Source organism: Falco biarmicus, chromosome W, assembly GCF_023638135.1.
Source record: "Falco biarmicus isolate bFalBia1 chromosome W, bFalBia1.pri, whole genome shotgun sequence".
Taxonomy (NCBI): domain Eukaryota; kingdom Metazoa; phylum Chordata; class Aves; order Falconiformes; family Falconidae; genus Falco; species Falco biarmicus.
The window spans coordinates 7,471,598-7,496,524 of NC_079310.1; the positions used below are offsets into that span (position 1 = coordinate 7,471,598).

General features: G+C 40.3%; 1 pseudogene; it reads left to right on the plus strand.

The window, feature by feature from the left end:
- Positions 1-9,400: 9,400 nt before the first annotated feature.
- Positions 9,401-24,927, plus strand: part of LOC130142126 (transducin-like enhancer protein 4) — a 42,942-nt pseudogene continuing 27,415 nt past the window's right edge.

Here is a 24,927-nt window from a genome sequence, read left to right on the forward strand (position 1 = left end):
TCCACAGGCTGTGGAATCTCCAGTGTTGGAAGCTTTAAAGAGACCTTAGGCAAGGATCTGTGAGGTAAAGTAGAGCCTGCCTTTCAGTAAGGTAAGCCTTTTCTGTGATTCAAGAAGGCAAAATATCCCGGAGACAGGGCATGCAACTAGAATGGAAGAGAACATTGCCAAAAAGAAATATACTTGAGTTATGGATCTTTAAAAAAAAAATTCAAAAAGGAAAAGAATTTTATGTGTATAAAATCTGCCTTTGATCAGGCGTCCAAAATGTTGTTCCTAAAGTTACAGATGCATTTAAAGCATCAAGCCCTCAACAGGCAAGAAAACTGCTATGCTGACTGAATAAGGGAGGAAGGGAAGAAGACTGTCACTACTGAGAGTATCTGCCTTAGGGGTTAAATCTTTGCATTGAACATCTAGACAAACATAAGCATAAAGAATTGCTGGATGGGGTCTTCATACTCATTCTGCAGAAGAAATGAGGTACAACCAAGTGGTACATCTTCTCTGTATTTCCTAGAACAGCTGTGGCACAAAGCCTCCACCATTTGAGTTACAGAAAAAAATTCTTTGTTTTTTAAACTAGCTCCTTTTCTCTCAGGTTCATCCTTTTTTTTTTTTTTTTTTTTTCTCCAGGTGGTTTATTTTACTTTCTTTTCACAGACACAGATTTCTGTGACTACAATATACCTCAGGTACACAGTGTAGTTCAACATAAAAGTTGAGGATGCTAGCTATTCACAGCAGATAGTTTGCATATCAAATTCTGTGAAAGAATTGCTCCCTGCTCTGCTGCTCTCAAGATCAGGTGCTCTCTTATGTAATAAATGTCACAAGGACAAAATGAAAGACACAAGAACAGAAGCACTGAATCAGCAACTATAGAGTCTTTAGCTTTTAACAACTTGAGTGAGCATGGTTTGTCCCCCAAAGATGTTAGAGAGCAACTTCTAGCATACTTCTCACTCACAGAACTCCTCTGTAGTTCTCAGCTCCTCAAGAACAGATTAATTCCAAGTACTTAGCTAAGAACACACTGCAATTAGCTTCCAATCACAGACCATAACATCATACTGAAATATATAGTGATTTTCTTGTTGAAATGTTGCTTCTATCTGCTGTGCATACTTGATCACTGGAAAAGGCTCCAAGGTAGAAAAATATGCAGTTAGTAGCTGCTGTTACAAAGCATAGGACTTTCATGTCACATCTCATTAATATAAGGAATGGAGGTTATGTAAAAACAGCTATCAGCAAAGTGTATCCTTACCAGTAGATACATGGCATAACTAAATATAATGGCCTAAGGCTGCTAAATACCCATTACGCTGTGGTACATCCTGTGGTCAACATGTACAATGCTCTGGTTATTTCTAAAGCGTTATAATTATACTGTTGTGCCTCACATGGCTTTCTAAACATATATTGCACACAATTCTACTTTAATCAGATATATGGACCAAATTTGTCCCTGCAAGTGACACAGGATTCAGAAGCTACCAAGAATCCAAGCTGGTGGAGACTGATGATTGCCTCAGGAGGTTGAAGTCATAATGTCATCATCTGCAAGAGGATTTTGACAAATCTGGTTTTCAGGACAGGATTTTGACTGTCAGCCAATTCCCTGCAGTAACAGTAGAATCTGTGAAACAGAACTATAAATATATAGAGCAGTTATGAAAATACATCCACTGTTTCTGAGACACGTATGATAAGGATAGTTTTCCACAGATTAGTCATAAGCAAATATTTCCAAAGTATAGGATGGGGATGCTGTATTGTGAAAAAGCAAAAAAAAAAAATACCATCTTCTAAATAAGGAGTAAAGTAAAGGAGTACAAAACCTCTATCACAAACCTGATACTTGGGTTTGGTTTACAGTCAAATATTGTCTCATTGCATTTTGGGAGGGAAAAATCCTTTTGCCAGTCCTGCAACTTTCACTTACCTAATCTAATTCATTAATGGAATGGAACCATTCCAATAAGGTAGAAATAAGGCTATATGGATGAGCCAAGAAGGAATGATCTGCCTCCTGTCCATTCATGTATCAATACATATTTCATTATATTCTAGTGTTGCGCAACTATTTCTCAAGGACTTGGAATAGCTGAGGAAGTCAGAATGTATTCGTAATGAAAAAAATTGCCCTCTCTGTGTGGTGTCTCTCTATTTCTGTTTTAGGGAAATTCTTTCAATGAGAGGATATTGAAACTTCTTTCAATCAGTCAACATTTTTCTCTGAACAGAAAGTTAGACAGATATATATTGCATACTGAGGGTATGGAGGAGACAGTTAAGAATAAAAAAATTCATGTATAAAATTATTTAAACAAGATATAGGATATGAAATAAATGACTCAAATTTGAAACACATCTCCTGTGTTTTTCATCTCACATATCACATGCCTAAAGTACAAAGTAGATAGTGCTTTGCAGGTCAAATTCTGATTCTGAGGAAGAAAAAAAATGCATTCTCTTTTGAGGAATAAAAAATATGCATTCTCTTCTTCAGCCTTCCATAGAACATGCCATTTTCTCTGTTAGTCTAAGAGATCTGTACTCTAGACATAATCCCAAAACCATAGTTGCACTCAGAACATACTTCTGGGAATAATTAATAGAGCACAAATTCCTGGACAGTATTTTAAGCCTGGATAATCTTACTGGTGTTACTGTGTGTCTCTGGGCCACTGTTCAGGAATAATTTCCTATGCACATAGACTGCAAGCATGATATATACGACTCAAAATTACAGAGCAATTATATATTGGCCAACACACAAAAGATAGCTAGCCTAGTAGATATGTGGAAGGGAGCTGAAGACTTCCTCACATGCTATTGTCTTAAGGCATGTTTCTTCATTATAGTAATATTTGCAAGGATTAAATATTAAAAATAAGGTTCCTGTGCTTTGTAAATCCCTACATATTTATTTCTTCTCTGTTGGAGAGGCTTTTTCAATCCTACTGACTCTTCTCTTTTATTCAGGAATCCCACAGGCCTCTTCACTTTAGAGGCTAAATCCTTTCCCAGACTTTTCAACCCTATCCCTCACAGAGTAGCTGCTGTTAGAAGGGAAGGGGCAGAGCATACATTGCCTTTTGTCCCTGACCTTGGCCTGGTTGGCTGGCAGAGAGCAGAGCCTCCATGCCTCCACATGGCAAATCTGGAAAGAGCCTGGATTGTCTTCCCAGAGCAATGTTGCCCACAATGACTTCCTCTCTCCTAACACCTAGCTCTTTTCTTCCCTAGCTCTCTGAAAATCCATACTACAGGAGTTTTATAGGAACATGTAATGAAGCAAGCTCTACACACATTTTCATCTTTAAAAGAGCCCCCCTTCTCTCACCCTGCTCCTCACACTAAGAACATTCTTGAACTGCAGCAAGGCCTCTAAATTTGGTATCCATTATGTTCATTCTTATTTTAAAGTTTTGTGCTGTACATGTAGTATAAATGCAAAGGAGATTGTCTTGAAGAAGGAAAGGTCTTAATTTCTTGAGAGACAAACATAATCCTAGTTTGGTACCTCAAGGCTGAGACAGAAACTGCTACTTATGATGTGCCTCTGCTAAAGTGACACCTTGTGGCTTGAAGAAGTCATTTTAATTTGCTTTCTTTAGCTATATTTGTTGTCCTGAAAGATGCTTGTATACTTCCATAGTATCCTAAATGTCAAGTATAACAGTACTGATCCAGACCAGGGATCTTCATAATCCAGTACTCTGTCCAACAATGGTCATAAATTGATGCTCAGAAAAGAAAGCAGAACAAACATTTGATACTCCTTGATACTCTCACAGCTTTCAGCTATTTTCAGATCAAGGGGTTTTGTTAGCCTGTTTTCATTTGTCTGCTTAAAGCCCACAATGAATCTCTTCCATGTAGTACTTATCCAGTCTCCTGTTGAACCCATGTAAATGTCCTACATCTACATCATCCTTTGACAAGGAGTTCCATAGGTCTATGACAAACTGTGTAAAGATTCACCTACCTTTGTTTTGAATGTTGCTCCCACTAGTTGCATTTGATGGGTGTATTCTTATACTGGAAAAGGCAGTGAAGAGTTGATCTCTATCCATGTTCCCCATGCCACTCAGGATTTTTAGGTCTCTACCATGTTCCTCCTCCAAACTGTCTCTTTCAGGCTGATGAGTTCTGGCCTACTTAAACTTTATTCACATGGATAAAAAGTACAAAATGTTTAACAGGTCAGGCTACCATGGAAAAGGCGCATGAGTTTCTGTAAGTGATAGCACTGAAAGGAATGACCTACCTAATGCCACATCCTGCCACGTTTGACTTTTCTGACCAGACAGTCACTTACAGCAGAGTCACCTGGAAGCATTTTCAATAAAAATCTAGAGCTCACACTTCCGACTTTGCTGGATACCTTATTCTACCCCATGCCACAAATCCCTGCAATCTACAGTCAGCATTATATAATTGATTATATAATGAAATACTCAAAAACTCAGACTCAAAACATCCACAAGATTCCAACCTCCTTTCCTATTACTCCTTTCACTTTAAATATTTTTGTCTGCTGTTTAATACTCTGATATTGTACCTTTTTGGTCAGTGGAAAGATGTCTCTGGGTAATGCATTGTTACTATGAAGCAAACTAAAGCATTCAATTATGGCCCTAAATCATTTAAACATTCTGGGTGTCAGGTTTAGAATTGTGTGCTAAATACAGTGTTACAGCACTCTCCAAACTATCAAGCTGCAACAAGGTCTTTTACCATCACATACCAGCAATTTATGCTAGGCTAAGGGACAAGATGACTCCCAATGGCTACACCCTAGACCAGTGTATCCAAACTGGGGTTGACAATCCTGGCCATCCTTTCATTAAAACTGTGGGCATGGTTGCAGGCGATGAAGAATCCTATGAGGTAAAATATTTTCACAACGCTATCATATTTGCTTCAGTTTGTATGGTATAATTCACAAGAGCTCATTATATGAACACAGATTCTTAGTAGAATATATATTCCTAAGAGAAATTGTATCCCAGAGAATATATAAGGGGGAGGCCATGTGCATAAAGACAGTATTTTCTCTACCCTTTATGAGGATTTGAATGCTATCCTACATTAGGAAATCCAGTGAATATGATGCATCGCTAAAGGAGCCCTCTACTGCAGTCAAAGATAATAAAATATGTCTTCTTGGGAGCAATATTCTATTTGCCTCCAACAGCTTCTCTCTTTCCTACTACTAAACATAGTTTATGGAAAAACAATGAGACACATCAAAATAAAGGTAATATGGAAATTACATTGTAAAACAATTGAGGCAGAACTGAAAAGAAAATTGCTTCTGTGAAGTGCCAGGCTATTGGACCATGACAAAAGCCAAAGACAGTATTAAGATAGACAAGTTTATGTAATTCTGGAACAAGGAGAATAGAAAAAGAAGAAAATCCTTATTTTTATTGACCTCTGTGGTCTGCTTCCTTCAGTCTACCATGCAACAGTATATATTATTATACAATCTTTTAATAGTATCCCAAATGTTAGGCTGTTCAAGATGGAAGAATACATCTGATATTCTTGAACTACCAGCTTCTGTGATTTGTTTTACTTAGACATGGTGACTGCCTTGAAAAGCTCTGCCAGAGTTATTACTGTACAATAGAATGAAGGTGTGATTGTGACCAGTGTTGACATACCTGTGCTAAATGTCTCTAACTAGCACCAGTATCTAATGGCAGTGAAGACATCGGTATTCTCATATGACCTAAGAACAGGACACAAGCTGCCTGGGAACCAAACATGTATTTTAGTTGCTAATAAATCCTGATATCTAATCTGGTTGCCACCCACATCCAGTACCTATCTGTGGTAACTAGAATAAGCTTGTAACTAAAGTGCAACTAAAGTAAGGTGCAACTGTAAGGTAAGGTGCAATTTTTGTTGTAAAGGTGAGCAACCACTACAGAGCATCTTTTAGGTGAAAATGACTGAAACTTACCACCAATAATCTCCCATTTTATTATTAGGAGAGAGAGGGTGAAATTCCATGTTCTAAGACGTACAGCAGAAACTCAGAGCAACTGAGAAACTCATGGCAAACTGTTGGCAGCTACCCTCTGCTACATAAAAAAGAGATCTATTGAAAATAGATCAGATTTTGAGAGATAATTTTTTCAGAGACCAATTTTCAAAGATACAGCCTACGTATGACCCTTCCCTTAATATTTATCCCTGTCAGCACTTGCAAACTGCCATTTATGGCTGCCATCCAGGAGCCCGTACCAAAGGATTTCCCTTGTGACTGAAGTTAGTGCCTTAAAGTGTTTCTATAATACTGAAGACTCTTTGTAGATTCTCCTGATTCCATAGGTATTTGCTGAGATTTTTGACCCTGTCATTAAAGTGAGACATAATGGCTATGATCCATGCACAATGAAGCATCACACAGACTTGGATGCATCCAAGGTAGGATTTAAATAAAATAATGAGGAAATATGTAGAAGAATGGCTGCAGAAACATGGCCTTAGAATCTCTGAAGATCTGCACAATCCAGGCCTGGTATTAGCACTGGAGTAATTTGGTTTGGTGACCCTTGGAGGTTATGGCTAAAACGTCAAGGTGAACGGGGGTTTTATACAGGGTTTCAAAATCTAACCGGTTCACCTATTTGGGGTGAATTGAAATCTGGGAGTTTCCATGTATATGTATCAGGGGGCTATCAGTTGCCACCGGGAGTCTTTTTTTTATATGTATGGACATAGCGTGGCCAGGGATTCCTTTGTATCCTGTTGGTGGACCATGTTATTTAGGGCGTTTAACTTTGTTTGCTCCACATATGAAAGACTTATTGAAAATGACTCCACAATTTCATAGATCACGGAGGGCACTGCGCACCTTTGATGAGACATGTAATGACCGAGTCGATCTGCAGTCTGTAACAACAAATGTCCTAGCCTCCATATTTATGCCAGGAGCAATGGCAGCATTAAACTCTAAGAATATACGAAGGTTAGTATGTTTGGGAGAGAAGCAATTTAATATTGCATTGCAGATTTTAAGTTTGTTATCGCTTGACGTAGATAGTGTTAGGCATGCTACATTACAAAATAGAGCTGCAACAGATTTTTTGTTATTAGCACATGGACACGGTTGTGAGGATTTTGAAGGGATGTGTTGTGTGAACCTTTCCGATCATTCCATATCTATCCACAAGAAGTTGTCACAACTGCAGGGAAACATGAAGCATATTCTTGCTGATGATAACCCCTTTGATGAATGGTTGAGAGGATTGGGCATAACAGGTTGGTTAAAGACGTTATTGATGGAATACGCTTTGTTATAATCATTATTGTAATGCTTTTAGTTTTTAGCTGTTTATTTTCTTGTTTAAAGAGAGTAGTTTTTAACATAACCAATCAGGCCTGTCTTGTGCAAAAGAAAAAAGGGGGAATTGTAGAAGAATGGCTGCGGAAGCGTGGCCATAGAATACCTTAAGTTCTGCACAATCCAGGCCTGGTATTAGAATAGGCCTGTAATCAGAATTGTACTGAAGTTACTGTGCTGAAGTTAACAAGAAAGGTAGCCTTGAGCTATTCTTGAATCCTGAGACCAAGTAATTATGTTGTGCCAACAGGCCGTGGCTGTAACAAGCTACAGCTGCTGGGAAAGCAAGTGCAGGGCCAAGAAAGATAGGGAGCGGTATGGGAATATAGGGAGTAACAAACTACAAGGCTGAAGCATAGCAACACAATTAGCTACATGGATAGAATGCTTATTTTAGTCATGATAATTAGTGGTGCGAGAACCGCGCACGCTTAGAGACTACTAACCAATTATATTTCTGCTTTGGGAATATGCATGTGTATTGGTTCTATATAAGTAGTGTTAGAAACTAATAAAGTTGAGCAAGATGCATAACTCATATTGAGCGTCTTCTTGACTCCGGCAAACCCTTCTTCCAACAGAAATAAAGATTCAGTGCTGCTTCTTACAATGATGATATTGTACGTAATAGTACTTTCCCCCCCCCCCCCCCCCCCCCCCCCGATCCACCTCCAAAGAAAATGAGGAAACTGGCTAAGGAAACTGGGATGCCACAAATGACTGAAATGGCACATCCCACAGGGAGTATGTCTAAATGAAGTGAGGCCTGGTTCTGTCCTTTCTTTTTGCAAGGCTGTTTGTTTACAGCCTAGGTTTTCTGGGGTTTTCAGCATCTGACAAAGGACAAACCAGGCTAGCTTCTACATGGTCTTTCTTTCTCTTCCATATTCTTCTCTTCTAATTTCCTCTCTTTACTGGACCTCTTTCACCTGACTACTCTATTCAATTACACCCTGACATCATGCAGAAATGTCAGAGGCATGAGACTGTGTAAGAGGAGCAAGCCAGGAGCCAAGAATGATAGCAAGACAGACAGAACATTTGGCTCACCAAAGGCACAGTTCTACAGTACCCAAGCAAGAACAGGACAGGTCTAGTTACAGTAATCAGGTTCAGCCAACAGCCCAGTGATAGAGAAAGCCATAGTGTCAAGGCAAGTCTGAGGTCAGGTCAGTGAGGCAGGGTCAGGATAAACAAGGTACAAGGCCAGGCACAGGCATACCTATAAAGTATCTCAGGCAAGGATTGAGGGCGAGTGCCTTAGATTAAATGCAGCTATAACCAAGGTGTAAAGACCCCAGATGAAAATTCTCACAGATCTTTTTCAGACAGCTCTTTTCAAATTTGTCAGCTCCATGGTTACACAGCTGTGCAATATCAGAGCTGGTTAAAACCCAATGGAGAGAGGGTGAAAGAGGTTTGCAGAGCTTGGTGCACTCATGGCCCTAACATCAAGCTAGTTACATCCCTACCTTGTTCTTAACAGAGGGATTAATCCTAACTCATACTAAGCATTTAGGCCTCTGCCTAATGGCACTGTGAGTCTGTTCATGAGATAAACATGTATTTAAGGATTAGACTGAAAGCATCCGCCCCCGCATACACACAATCAAATCTATTGCTTAGTATTTCCTTCATAGTTCAATAACAGTGTAGATTAGCATCATCTTGGACTTTCCTCTTTCAAAAGATCTTCCATACCTGGCCTTCTTTCTATGTTCGTATCCATATTTCCAAAAGCCACTTAGATCCTTTCATATTCCTTGCTGGAGGTAAGAAGGATCAGCTGGTTTGTCACATTGAGTCAGCAAAAGAACTTCGGAGTTCCTAAAAAGCCCTTAGTATCTGAAACACTGGGGGGGTGTTCTTAATATTCCGTGATATCTAGGAGAGGTCATGATCCCTGGTCAGAAAGATGCCCCATTTTTATATGATGTGTTTTTTAAATAGTAGTGTACAAAATGGGGGACTGTGTGTAAATTAAAAAAGCATTCTTCCTTCAGATCACCCATGGTCAATTTGATGAGCGCTATGTCCTCTCATCATGTGTACGTACTGATCGTAGCATCCGGGGCCTCAGCCTTCCTCCAGCTTGTACCAGGGCAGAGAAGAGAAGTGGAAAATGTTGTGGTCACTGCTCTAGCTGGGCTGAAAGGAGACCTTTCTGGAAAGTACTATAGTTTGTCCAATATGTCTGAGAAGGATCAGCAGCAACTTATTGATGTAAGTATAACTCCGTATTATGTATAGGGCTTTTGCATGTGAATAAGAGCCACATGTACACTCAGAGAAAATGCAAAAATGAAACTGATTTGGGGAAATTAGTTCAAATGGTGCCTACATATTTTGGAACCTCTAAAATTAAGGGTAGCAAGCATGCAGGCCAAGATACAAATTCTCAATGTGACACACACAAAGAGATCACAATATTCATAAATTCAGAATCTAATTTGACAGAAAATAAAATACAGGAACATGGGAACATAAACATACAACCATAAGTATTTTGTTTTATAGTTCCTTAAAACCAGTTGCTGGTAAAAGACCACCTTGCTTTTCATGTGCCTGGAAATGGTTCCCAGGACTGGCTGTTCCATCACCTTCCCAGGGATCGAGGTGAGCCTGACTGGCTTGTGTTTCCCTGGATCTTCCTTCTTGCCCTTCCTGAAGATAGGAGCGCCATTTGCTTTCCTCCAGTCCCCAGGCACTTCTCCCAATCACCATGATCATTCAACGATAATGGAGAATGGCCTTGCAACGACATCTGCCAGTTCCCTCAGTACTCGTGAGTGCATCCCATCAGGGCCCATGGACTTATATATGCCCAGTTTACTTAAATATTCCCCAAACTGATCCTCTTCCACCAAGGGTACATGTTTACATCTTCCTTGCTCCAGCCTTTGCCCCTGGTCTCTGGGGCCTGGGATTCCCCAAGGCCGGTCTCGCTAGTAAAGACGGAGGCATTTGTTACGTCAGCCTTTTCCATGTCCTGTGTCACCAGGCCCCCTATTCCATTCAGCAGTGGGGCCACATTTTCCCTAGTCTTCCTTTTTCCACCTATGTACTTCTAGAAGCTCTTGTTGTTGCCTTTGACATCCCTGCCCAGATTCAGTTCCAGGTGGGCTTTGGCTTTCCTAACTGCATCTCTGCATGCTCAGACAGTATCTCTGTATTCTTCCCAGGTTGCCCATCCCTGCTTCCACACTCTTTATGCTTCCTTTTTGTGTTTGAGTTTGTCCAGGAGCTCCTTGTTCATCCACACAGGCCTCATGGGATCTCTGCCCAACTTCCTGTTTGTTGGGATGGACCGCTCTTGAACTTGGAGGGGGTGATCCTTGAATATTAACCAGCTTTCTTCAGCCCCTCTTTCCTCCAGGGCCTTATCCCATGGGACTCTTCCAAGCAGATCCTTGAAAAGGCCAAAGTCTGTTCTCCTGAAGTCCAGGGTTGTGAGTTTGCTTTTCACCCTCCTCCCTCCTTCCCCTCAGGATCCTGAACTCCACCATCTCATGGTCACTGCAGCCAAGGCTGCCTTTGACCATCACATCCCCAACAAGCCCCTCCTTCTTGGTGATCAGGAGGTCCAGCAGAGCACCTCTCCCCATTGGCTCTTCTGTCACTTGGGCGAGGAAGTTGTCATTGATGCTCTCCAGGAACCTCCCAGATTGCTTATGCCTTGCTGGTGTTGTCCCTCCAGCAGATATTGGTGTGGTTAAAGTCCCCCAGGAGGATGAGGGCCTGTAAATGCGAGACTGCTCCTAGCTGTCTGTAGAAGGCCTCATCCACTTGTTCTTCTGGGTCAGGCAGCAGACATCCCCTACAATGTCACTCATACTTGTCCTCTTTCCTTCCAAATAACTCCATATGTGGACTATCTCAAATGCATATTTTGTATCCATATATTTACTCTGTTTCCTTTGGAAACCTTCAAGGCTTGTCTTAGTGCTATCAGTTCTGCCCTCTGGGCTGACATGTTGATGGGTAGAGCCCCAGCCTCTATCACCTGTGTGGTTGCAACCACTGCATATCTAGCCATCTGTCTTCCATCTTGTACAAAGCTACTACCATCAATGAACAGTTCCAAATCAGGATCAGTTAATGGTTCATCCCTCAGATCCTGTCTGCTTGAATATACATGTTCAGTAGTTTGTAGGCAATCATGATATAGGAATTCAGAATCCTTTACTTCTGAATTCAAAACCATTGCTAGGTTCACCGCTGTGGTGGTTTTAAGTTCCACATTATCCTGCTCCAACAAGATAACTTGATATTTGAGCATGCAGCTTGGAAACAACTGATGCCCCCCCTTTTATTCTAAACCAGAAACCACCATATGTGGAACACATATCATAATTCTCTGTCCCATCATTAATTTTCTTGCTTCTTGAATTAAGAGAACAGTTGCAGACACAGCACGCAAACATCCTGGCCATCCTTTGCTCACATTGTCCAACTGTTTGGAGAAATATCCCACAGCTCTCCTCCATGTTCCCAATCACTAAGTCAGCACATCCAGGGTTAAATGTAGTTGTTCAAATACAAATAGCTCAAAAGGCTTAGACAAGTCAGGTAGTCCCAATGCAGGTGCTGACATCACAGCCCTTTTAAAGTTCTTGAAGTCTGCTCGGCATTTGGGGGTCCCTAGTAAGTGGTTCTTTTTTGACCCCTTCAGGGTTTCATAAAGGGTCCATAGTTGAGGATCCACAGTCTGCACCATCCGACCATGCTCATGAATTCTCTCGGCTTCTGCACAGCTCTTGATTCTGGAGTTTAGCAGATTGCCGCTTTCCTGTCGGTTCCCAGTTTCTGCTATCCTTGGGAAATCTCAAATCCTAGATAGAGCATATTTTCTTTTCCCACTTTGGCTTTACCCTTCAATACACTATATCCTCTTTGGCCTAAGAAATTCAACATGCTTATAGTCATCTGCAAGCATTCTCCCCAGGTTTCTGCAGCCAATAAAATATCATCCACATACTGTAATACTATTGTTGTGGTTTAACCCCAGCTGGCAACCAAGCACCACGCAGCTCACTCCCCCCCACCTGGAGGGGTTGAGAGGAGAATAAGAAAGGAATGTAAAACTCAAGGGTTGAGATAAGAGCAATTTAATAATTTAAACAGAATAAAAAGGTAAGAACAATGACAATAACACCAACAACAGTAAAAATAATAACAACAGCAACAACAACAGTTATAATGGAAAGGTGGGGGAGAGGATAAAATCCAAAGGAAAAGGGAGAAAGGAAAACAAGTGATGCACAGTGCAACTGCTCACCACCCGCTGACTGATGCCCAGCCAGGCCCCGAGCAACCATTTCCCCCTAGCTAACCCTCCAAGTTTATATACCAAGCATGACGTTCCATGGTATGGAATACCTCTTTGGCTGGTACAGGTCAGCTGTCCTGGCTGTGTCCCCTCCCAGTCTCTTGTGCTCCTCCAGCCCTCTGGCTGGCAAGGCCCAAGAAACTGAAAAGTCCTTGATTTAGTATAAACATTACCCAGCAACAACTAAAAACATCAGTGTGTTATCAACATTGTTCTCATATCATAGCCAAAACACAGCACTGTACTAGCTACTAAGATGACAGGTAACTCCATCCCATCCAAAACCAGGAGAATCCTTCCAGATTGTCCTTTTTTCCACAATTTCAATTCCTTTGCCAGCTGATTGCCAAATATTGTTGGACTGTTTTGAAGTCTTGTGGCAATACTGTCCAAGTAAGTTGAGCTTTGTGTCCAGTGATGGGCTTTCCCATTCAAAGACAAATATTGCCTGGCTACTTTTGTCTAGAGGTATGCAGAAGAAAGCATCCCTAAGATCAAGCACCATAAACCACTTATGTTTTTCCTCTAAGAATGTCAGCAAGGTATATGGGTTAGCTACCATGGGATGAATATCTTGAACAAGCTGATTTATGGCTCTTAAATACTGAACTAATCTATACTCCCCATTCGGTTTCTTTACTGGCAATATTGGAGTGTTATATTCTGATTCACGTTCTACTAACAATGCATAATTTAAAAATTTCAATATTAACTATTCCAAACTCTTCCTATCCTCCCACTTAACAGGATACTGTTTTTGTCTTACTGGTTTTGTTTCAGACTTTAAAATGATTCTTACTGGCTCAGTCAACTTGGATCAACTTGGGATTCCACTAGCCCATACCAAAGGGGTTACTGCACCTTCTACTTCTTCAGGGATTTCTTCCTTTGATCTCTGTGTAGTCTGTAACATAAAAATCTTTGCCTCCACAACTTTTGATTCAGGTATTAACAATTGTGTTTCCCCATTAGTAAAGACTACCTGTGCATCTAGCTTACTCAATAAATCTCTTCCCATCAAAGGCATTGGGCATTCAGGCATATATAAAAATTGGTGAGTTACCCATTGCTTTCCTAACTTAAATTTTAAGGGTTGCAGGAAGGGTCAATTCTCACTTTTCCCTGTGACACCAACATTTACAGCCTCTCAACTAAGACCTCCTCTACAAGTATTGAGTACAGAGTAAGTAGCTCCTGTAACTACCAAAAATTCTATCTCAATGTTCCCCAACATTAATATAACCAGGGGTTCAGCTGGGCATGACTCTTTCAGTCCCCTTCAGGACTCATCATCTAATATCATCAACTTAATGGCTTGCAAAGCAGGATACAAGTTCCTGACCTGAGGGCTTTCCTTCTTCCAGTGTCCCTTTTCCTTACAAATTGCACATTGGTCCTCTGCTACCTGGGGTTGTATAGATTGTGTGAAAGGAGGCAACCTGCCCCTTCTAATTTTTGAAGTTTCTTTCTTATATCTGGGGATGATTGCCCTATAAAAATATAGATTAATTGAATAGCTTAATCTGGATTCTCTGGATCTAAATTACTATATTTTATAGCAGCTATTTTTAACCTTTTCATAAAAGCCATTCAGCTCTTGTTTCACTTCATACAATTTGGACCAATTGATTGCCTTTGGCATAGCATGTGGAATGCTAAATAATATCCGTCTTTGATACTTTGTTATTAACTCTGGCAGTCCGTGTTGGTTTGGGTCCCACCCTGGATCTATAGAGGGGAAATTCTAATCCACTGTCCCTTGTAAGTTACCAGTAGCATGTATCCCTTCTACTTGCTTCCTTGTGGTATGTAATATCATTTTCTTCTCAGTTCCATCTAATAATGTGTCTAATATCTGTAAAACCTATAAATCATTTCAATCTGAATCCTGAGTTTTAATTATAGTTTCAAATATCCAATCCGAATCCTGAGTTTTAATTATAGTTTCAAATATCCAATCCGAATCCTGAGTTCTAATTATAGTTTCAAATACTTTCTCCACTCTTTCTGGATCCTCCCTATATATTCCTGCAGTCTCCTTCCACGATTTTAAATCGGTAATTGAGAATGGTACTTTAACTGTCACTGGCCCGTTATTCCCAACTGCTTGACAAAGGGGATCTTGAAAAACTTCTCCCTCTGTTGTTCTCTAGTTCTACCTGCTATTGGACTAAATAATTCTGATCCATACCCTCCCTCTCTCTTGCTCCTACCTTCTCCTTCATCCAAGTTCCTACCTAGATTCTCATCAGGATCTCCTAATCTTTGATAAGGAGCCACCATAAATTCTAAATCTTCCTCTTCTTCCCTATCACATTTCAAACATCTTTTTCCAATGCTACAAGCCAAACAACGTTACAAATTCCTCCCTTCCCCTTCTTTTTCCAAAGCCAAAACCATAGGATCTCATGGGATTATTCCACACTCTTTCTTCCATTCTGGATGATTTCTTAATGTGAAAAATAAATGTACATATGAGAGTTCATCCCATTTTCCCTCTCATCTGCAAAATAACGTCAATTGCAATATGGTGTTGTATCTTTAAGTTCCATTCTTTGGCCTTTTTTCTTGGTCATTAAGGGTATACATTGGCCACCAATGATTACAATATTCTGTGAGTGTTTTTCAAGTGAGAGGACTTTCCCCCACCTTTCCCCAATGCTTCAATAAACATCCCAAAGGAGATTTCTTTAAAATACCTCCTTCAACAGATTGAACGGTTCCCATGATAGTAAACACAGATTAAAATAAACAAAAAACCCACCTTAAATAGGACAATACAAGAATCCAAGACAATTCACTTACACATACATTCTTATAAAAAAATTTAATCTTAAAACATAATCCAAGTCTCAATATCCAATACCGTTCCAAGATGAAAACCACTATTGTATGCAGCAGGACTCTACCCCACAATTACCAACCAAAATACCAACCAAAACCACAACTGCACACAAAATCGTTCCACAGACTTTCGTCTAGCAGAACTAAAACCTTCCCTTTAGGTACCTTTATAGCCCAACTCTGAGGAGCTTTCGCCATATCTTATGGGCAGGCAACCCCCCTTTTCAAGGATCCCGTTCTTTACAGGACAACGCTGTGTGCCTTATGGGCAGCCACAGCACAACCCTGCGCACCTTATGGGCAGGCAACCACCCTTTTCCTGTTCCAATAAAGGAATGCCTTTACCTTCCAGGGGTCTTGCTCAGACCTCGTTGGTCCAGGGATCAGAGGTTCTCCCCAAGGTACCAGCTGGAGGTCCTGTTATCCCGTGGATCCATTGAGATTCAGAAGCAGAGTCCCATCTGGGTCGCCAAACCTCTCACCAAATTTGGAATGAGAAAACTTCTTAACACCAGTGTAGAAGATCTTGGAAAATCAAAGCAAGTGTCACAAAATCATTGAGACCAGAGTGAGTACAGGGATGTAATAATAATAATTAAAAAAAAAAATAGCAAGAGTACAAATGAAGGTATGGGCGACCTCAGGAATGCAACCACCATACATACTTTCCACATGGTGTCTATAAAGCAGCCCACAAAATTTCATGTTCTCCTTTAGTTTAATAAAAGTATTATATAGGCTATATGAATGTATGTATATAAATTAATGATTTTTTTTTTAAAATATGAGGGTATTCCCTTATATTTAGAGACATGCAGAAGGCTTACTATATAGGACCTTTAGGTCTGGGGTTTTTTTCCTTAGGTATGTAACATGGGCTCAGCAGATTGTTCTAGAATATCTTCACTTGCCTCTAAAAAAAAGAAGCTGGGGTAAAGGCCAAACAACCCATTTCATCATTTTGCAAATTAAGCAAGAGGGTTTCTTAGAGTCATTTGCATGTTTCACACCTCTTCTAAGTTCAGAGGGATAGTGTAGGATTTTGGCAGGCCTTTGTAGGAAAACCAGTGCCCAAGGATTTTTCTTCTGAGACCTTAGAGACAGTAGCACTGCAGCTGTTTCTCCCTTCACTTGATCTGATGCAAGGCTGGGACCCAAAGGGAAAGTATGTTATTGCTGTGTATCTGATGACCTACATCTGGGGTGCCATATGCAATGCTCATTAGCTGTATCTCAAGGAAGACATTGTGGAATGAGGTATAAAGGCTACTAAAATGATCGTGGTGTGATGGAGCAGCTGCCTTATGAGGAGAGGCTGAAAAAGCTGGATCTCTTCAATTTGGGAAGGAGAAGGCTGAGGGAGGATCTGCTTAAAGTTTACAAAATTGAAAGGTTGTAGATAATGAAGAACTGTATTCAGTAAATCCTACAGCCCTAGATATAGGGAGCACTTAAACCCAAACTTCCCTAATAGTTTAATTAAAACAAATAAAAGAAAGTTGTCTTCACACAGATCTTCTGAAACTTGTTGCAGTAAGAGGCAGTGGAGGCAAGGCAGTTACCAGCAGCTGGAGAGAGAGATGAGACAAATCCATATACAACAGATCCACAAGCAGTTTCTAAAGGAAAAGGGCAGGGACTGCCTCTAGTAGTCTCAATCCAGCAGCCATGAATATTGGGGAATTTGGATGGAAATGGGCTGCAGCAAACATCCCTCCTTGTTTGCTTCTCCTGTAAAAGCATCTCTGCTGCTGTTGCATACAGAGTATGGGCCCAGACAGATCCCTGATCTCATGCAGGAAAATGATTCTTACATCCTTTTCTGCTACCTGTCAAGTAGGAGCTTTCCCATCTCATATCTGTAGTTGTGAAAGCAGTCTCAATCTCATCCTCAACTTTTCAGAAGCCACAGCACTTCATTTTTTTGTGTTTCTGATTTAAGCATAATTTTTTTTTTCTCAAATAGTTAGGAGTGACAAGCCCAATTCTGGAGCAATGCCTGAATCCTAACTTTGGCTTTTATACTTCATGTATAACATTGTTCAACTAAGCAGCATTACACTCAAGTAATTTCCCTGCGATGCATATTTTATCCATCTCATAGGAGAGTTTTATACTTTTAACAGACTTTATAACAGTAATAATGTCATTCAGATAATTATATCATAATTGAACATTTTTGGCTTTTACTGCAGTTTGCTTAATACTTTATGATGGCAAATCTCTCATAATTCCCACTTTGTTGGGAATTATTGTTTTAATTATTACACTTCAAATATATCACTTTGGCAGAGTAGGAAAGCTACAGTATGGAACAGTCATATTCATGAATGCTTTAACGAGTTACCAGCTTTTTCATGTGGGAGGCTTTTAGTCCTGTCACCTCTAGTCATTAATTTTAACACTGATTTCATTTAATTATCGCTTAGTCTACTCAGGCCAGGCCTTCATCTGCAGGGGCTAGCATATGGGGAGTTTAGGTTTATAGGAGAGCAGTTGGAAGACTGCATAATCTGGCGATATTGTATTTTTCTGCAGTGTTTCAGCATGAGTCATCTATGTTAATACAAGTAATTTTCAGTAGAAGTTGAGATTAAAATGGTGATAGTGATTCCTAGATTTTTCAAGCAATTTGAAGTATTAATTATCCCAAATAAACAGCAAGCACACTGATCTTTGCATTGGTAGTGGTGAGAATTCTATGGCTTAATTATGGCCTTCTTTATGATCATTTAATTTGTGTGTGCCTGGCACCAATATTACATCAAGAGCAGCACCCTATGAATGTTGGAGAGAAAACACATCAATTTGTGAAAGTCTGGATGGTCTTTGTAATAATCTTTTTCTTTAGCACTGTGCTCAACGTTACAAAATACAGAGTGAAGCAGTGCTTCATGCCTTACAGTAAAAGATCCTATGGATTCAGCACTAAAAAACTGTTTCACTTCTTAAGCAAATTATATGAACAAGTCAACATGCTCAGCCTTTCTATAAATATATCTGTTGAATAGGTTTTTGTCACCATTTTGTGGTATATTTAGCATGAATAAAAGTCTTCTACCTAAGCATAAAATGAAAAACTGGTACAATTTGCTAAAATTGAAACTAAATATAACCCACTTTCACTAAAGAGTATTTTTTCCTATATCTTAGTTATTACACATGAGCAAACTCAGTGTGGGCTAGTAGGAAAATGTTCATCTGTCTAGTAGATTAAAACATTTTGTTGATGAAAAGAGCAGTCTGAAAAGATTTTGTTTCTTTATAAATTGTAATAGTTATTAAAATGAGGATTCTGGCCCACTAAGTTACAGCCTGCCAAGACATCATTACTTAATTTCTCTAAGTAGCTATACTATTCCAGCTTCTTAAAGGTAAATGTTAGGAAAGTACTGATATTTTCATCAAGGAACAGAACAAAGTCCAACAGCTAAACAGTGTGCTTTGATAGAGGGTTTTGTGCGAAGTCTGCTAATGTAAGGGTCAGTATTGGAATATGTAGGCTTATACACTCAGGAAGATATTTGTGTGGGTACAGGATTATACATAGGAATCTGATGTCAGTGGAAAACATGAGGACAATGTTATATCCAGTTATTTCTCACTTGAAAATTCATCCTTATAGGTGCTTACAGACTGAACTGCTATTGTAAATAATAGTAGGAACTAGGTATGAAAAACAATGTTGTTTCTTGCACACTGAAATCAGTCAGAATTGGGTGTATTAGAAGATCTAGACCATAGCTCATTAGCTAATCAGTATGTGACATATTATTATTTAGTAAGAGATAATATTAGATCTGTTAGAACCAGTTCCAGAGATCCCATGATGTCAGAGATTTTTATATGGCAGGCACATAACATACTGGACAGAAAAGAGGCCCCTATTGCAGGAGTATTGATTGAGTAACTGTGGCTCCATTCAAGAAAAAGGAAAGAGTAGTCAAAGTGGGAATTTTTAAATATGCCCTGAAGTAATTGACTACAGGTAAAATAATATTAGTCTTAGTACACTGGTCAAATTTGGGAAATGAGATTTTGCTTGCTTTTCCCATTCCATTAATTTGCCCTCTCTCCCTACCATATATCACAGAATCATAGAATCATTTAGGTTGGAAAAGACCTTTGAGATCAAGTCCAACCATAAACCTAACACTGCCAATTCCACCACTAAACCATGTCCCTAAGTGCCATGGCTACATGTCTTTTAAATACCTCCATGGATGGTGACTCAAGCACTACCCTGGGTAGCCTGTTCCAATGATTGACAACCCTTTCAGCAAAGACATTTATCCTAATATCCAATCTAAACCTCCACTGGTGCCATTTGAGGTCATTTCCTCTTGTCCTATCACCTATTACTTGGGAGAAGAGACCGACACCCACCTTGCTATAACCTCCTTTCAGGTAGTTGTAGAGAGAAAGCAATAAGGTCTCCCCTCAGCCTCCTTTTCTCCAGACTAAACAACTACAGTTCCCTCAGCCACTCCTCATAAGACTTGTTCTCTAGACCCTTTATCAGCTTCTTTGCCCTTCTCTGGACATGCTCCAGCACCTCAATGTCTTTCCTGTAGTGAGGGGCCCAAACCTGAACACAGTATTTGAGGTGCAGCCTCACCAGTTCCAAGTACAGGGGGACAATCACTTCCCTAGTCCTGTTGGCCACACTATTTCTGATAGAAGCCAAGATGCTCTTGGCCTTCTTGGCCACCTGGGCACACTGCTGGCTCATGTTCAGTTGGCTGTTGACCAGCACCCCAAGGTGTCACGTTTGCTAGTCCAGTCCACTGGGAACTCCCAGGGTAGATAGGACTGCTGATAAATGATGGAAAGTGGCTTAGTGAGCACTTCCTCCAGCTCCCTCAGTACTCTTGGATGGATCCCATCTGGCCCCATAGACTTGTGTGTAAATGGTGTAGCAGGTCACTAACCATTATTCCCCTTGTATTATGATGGCTTCATTCTGCTCCCCATCTCTGTCTTCCAGCTCAGCAGGCTGTGTACCCTGAGACCAATTGGTCTTATTTTTAAAGAATGAGGCAAAGAAGGCATTAAGTGCCTCCGTCTTTTCCTGATCCTTTGTGTTCATTCCCCCCCCCATCCAATTAAAGATGGAGATTCTCCTTAGCCCTTCTTTTGTTGCTAATGTATTTACAGAAATGTTTTTTATTGTCTCTGCAGTAGCCAGATTAAGTTCTAGTTGGGCTTTGGCCCTACTAATTTTCCCCTTGCATAGCCTCATGACATCATTGTAGTCCTCCTGAGTTGCCTGCCTCTTTTTTCAAAGGTCATAAACTCTCCTTTTTTCCCTGAGTTCCAGCCAAAGCTCTCTGTTCAGCCAGGCCAGTCTTCTTCCCCGATGGCTAGTCTTTTGGCACATGGGAACAGCCTGCTCCTGCACCTTTAAGATTTCATTCTTGAAGAATGCCCACCCTTCCTGCAGTCCTTTGCCTTTCACTACTGCTTCCCAAGGGGCTCTGTCAACCAGACCCCTAAAAAGGCCAAAGTCTGCCCTCTGAAGGTCCATGGTGGCAGTTCTGCTGACCTCCCTCCTCCAAGAATCCAAACTGCTATCATTTCATGATCACTATACCCAAGATTGCCTCCAACCATCACAACACCCACAAGTCCTTCTCTGTTTGCAAACAACAGGTCCAGTGGGGCACCTTCCCTAGCTGGCTCACTCACCAACTGTGTCAGGAAATTATCTTCCACACACTCCAGGAACATCCTAGACTGTTTCCTCTCCATTGTATTGTATTTTCAGCAGACATCTGGTAAGTTGAAGAACAAGATCCCCATGAGAATAAGGGCTAGTAATTGTGAGACTTCTCCCAGCTGCTTATAAAATACTTAATCTGCCTCTTCCCCTTGGTTGAATGGTCTATAACAGACTCCCACCATGATATCTGCCTTGTTGGCTTTTCCCCTGATTCTTACCCATAAACTCTCAGCCCTTTTATCACCATCAAGCTCTAGGCAGTCAAAACACTCCTTAACATACAGGGCTACCCCAGCACCTCTCCTTCCTTGCTTATCCCTTCTGAGGAGTTTATAGCCATCTATTGCAGCACTGCAGTTGTGTGAGTCATCCTACCAGGTTTCTGTGATAGCTGCTATATCATAGCTTTTCAGCTGCACAATGGCTTCCAGCTCCTCCTGTTGTCCATGCTGCATGCATTGGTGTAGATTCACTTCAGCTGGGCTATTGATCCTGCCACTTTTTTTGGGGGGGAGAAGACCTAATTCATATGTGTTTTCATGGTTTCTAACACATCAGTAACTATTGTGTCTTTGCTGCTGCATGGATCTCCATCCCTTGCCTCCACTGAGATGGCAGACTGAAGGACCTTGCTAGTATGCAGTCCCTGAAACATTGGTGTGCTGTCCCCAGCCTTATCTCTAGCAAGCCTCATTTTATCCCTTCTGCCCGCAAATCTTGTTTAAAGCTCTTTCAGTGGGTTCTGCTAACTCCTGTGCAAAGATACTTTTCCCCCTTTGAGACAGGTGTACCCCATCTGTAGCCATTAGGCCCAGTTTTGTGTAAACCAACCCATGATCAAAACCCCCAAAATTCTGTTAGTGACACCAGGCTCGGAGCTAGGTATTGATCTGCTGGTTCTTCCTGTTTCTTCCTCCACCATTCCCTGCAACTGGAAGGACGGAGGAGAACACTACTTGTGCTCCTGATCTCTTAACCAGTCATCCCAATGCCCTGAATTCTCTTTTGATTGCCTTTGGACTTCTTGTTGTAGCTTCATTGCTGCCTACTTGAAAAATCAATAATGGATAATAATCCAAAGGCTGTACAAAGGCAGGAAGCTTTTTTTTCACAACTTTAACCCTCGCCCCCTGGCCCCAGCGAGGCAGCAGACTTCCCTAAGACGTGGATCCAGTCTGCATATTGGGCCTTCTGTTCCCTTCAGGAGAGAGTCTCCTATGACAATGACTCATCTTTTTTCTTTATGTAAGTGGTTTTGACACAGGACGTAGGCCAACTTAACCTTGGTGACTCCTCCAACCTAGATGAACCATTGTCTTCATCATTATTCAGTTCTACTTGCAGAGACTTGTACCTGTTATGCAAGGGTATGGGGTAATCACAGAGGAGATGAGCCTGCTGTGCCAGGCAGGAACTTGTTGCCATTCCCTCCTATCCCTTAAGTCACTGTGTTCAGACAGGTGGAGAGAGGATAGAGGATTCTCTACCTGACAAGCCTGTCCCAGGGAAGGTAGACTGTGAGGCTAGTTGTCTCAATTTTTTTTTCTAATATCAGGTGGGATACCATAGCAGGATTTTTTCATATTGGTACTAAGTTGTCCTGGTTTCAGCTGGGGCAGACTTAATTTTCTTCCTAGTAGCTGGTGCTGTGTTTTGGATTTGGTGTGAGAATAATGTTGAAAACACACTGATATTTTCAGTTGTTGCTAAGCAGTGTTTATACTAAGTCAAGGAGTTTTCAGCTTCTCATGCTCTGGTAGCAAGAGGGCTGGAAGGGGCACTAGGAATTGGGAGAGGACACAGCCAGGACAGGTGACCCAAACTGGCCAAAGGGATATTCCATTCTATATGAGGTCATGCTCAGCATATAAACTGAGGGGGAGTTAGCCATGTGTGTGTGTGTAACACTGCTCAGGATCTGGCTGGGCATTGGTCAGCAGGTGGTGAGCAATTGTATTGTGTATCATTTATTTTGGTGGGTTTTTTTCCTTGAGTTTTATTTTTTTTTGTTATCTCTTTCTGTTACTATTATTATTATTGTTGTTGTTGTTATTATTATATTGTACTTTATTTCAGTTATTAAATTGTTTTTATCTCAACCCACAGGTTTTACCTTTTTTTTCCCAGTTCTCCTCCCTATCCCATCAGGGGAGGTGGGGAGTGAGCAAGCGACTGCATGGTACCGGCTGGGGTTAAACCATGACTCAAGTCTGATTCATCTTTGAAGCAATAAAATCTTTAAGCAGTATGTATTGCCCCAGTGCTCAATGTGGTGCTCATCCTTTATGTGCTAGTGCTAACTCACTGCTTTATCATTCTAGTAGGAAGCTTTCATTTATTACTTTATTAAGCAGTGAAATCTAAGATTAAAATGGTGTCTATAGTACATATCTAACTAGGTTGTGAGAAATGAAATTATATGGTTTCAAATTTATGAAAATAAAATATTTCTATTTAAATAAGTGTAGTGGTTTGGTTCTTAGGCACCACTAAGTTGTATCTTACTGGTGATTATTTTTCTTTATTTTAAAGCAAATTGCTTTCAGTATGGTGAAGTTGAGAAATAATGAATTTAATTCATATTGCAAGCTACTGCCTTCCAACTGTAAATCAATATAAATGTAATGAGTATACTATTAAAGTCTTTTGCAAAAGACTATGCTATATAATTGCAGTAAACAAATACATTTCTCAAGTCATCAGGTAATTTAATGTTGCATTTCTATTTGGTCTTTATTTTAAGGGCTTCTGTGCCTCCTGTCACAACTGTCTCCAAATATCTTAACCTGTGTTGTTTGTTCAGAGCAAACGATAGCATTTTATATTTTTTTAACAGTATAGTTGATTAATGATCTGTTTTAAATCTAAATCAATGAACATGTTTTAAGATGTATTTGTGCAGGATCGGAAAACCTTGAATACCTGTTTTATTATGTCAGGGAAGAGAGGGAGGGAGGTAAATAAGAAAGATGCAGACTGTATACAGTGCTAACTTTCTTTTAAGATTTCTGTTCTTAAAGGGTAAATAATTATATTCTCCCCCTCCCCTCTGTCCAAGTCAGTATTGATTTATCCCTGCATATTTATAGAGGAAACATGTCAAAATCAAGCCAATGTACAGTATTCATAAAATGGTCCAAGTACTTCTAGTTTCATCCTATTGACACTGCAGATCAATGATCCATTAATTGATCTCCTTTACCTGTCTCTTTTGCAATGAGTCGTACATTCTCAACATAAACTTGCTGGTTAGCTATCACTGATTAAAGCCCAAAGTGCTGTCCATCAGAATAACTCCAAATTACATTATCAGCTTAAGTTGTACTGAAGGATAGTGAAAATTAAATCACTCTCTTGAATAAGCATCTGATGATGTTTTACCTGTTTCCTAACTGCAGAGCTCTTCTGTACCTACTTCAGCCAGTTTCAGGACAGCAGAAAAGCACAGAAATGCAACAGATTACTCTTTAGATAGTAAAAACCAGAAAACAGAAGACAATGAAATAACATCTCACTATGTGAGTAAACATTTGCATTGTGCATTGCTAAAATTGACTATTCTCTGTAATTTCACTAATTTTCTAATACATAATTAATTTAAAATTTGCAGGTAAAATGCTAACAGATACTTACTATCTGCATGTACCATTATTCTGGATGGAA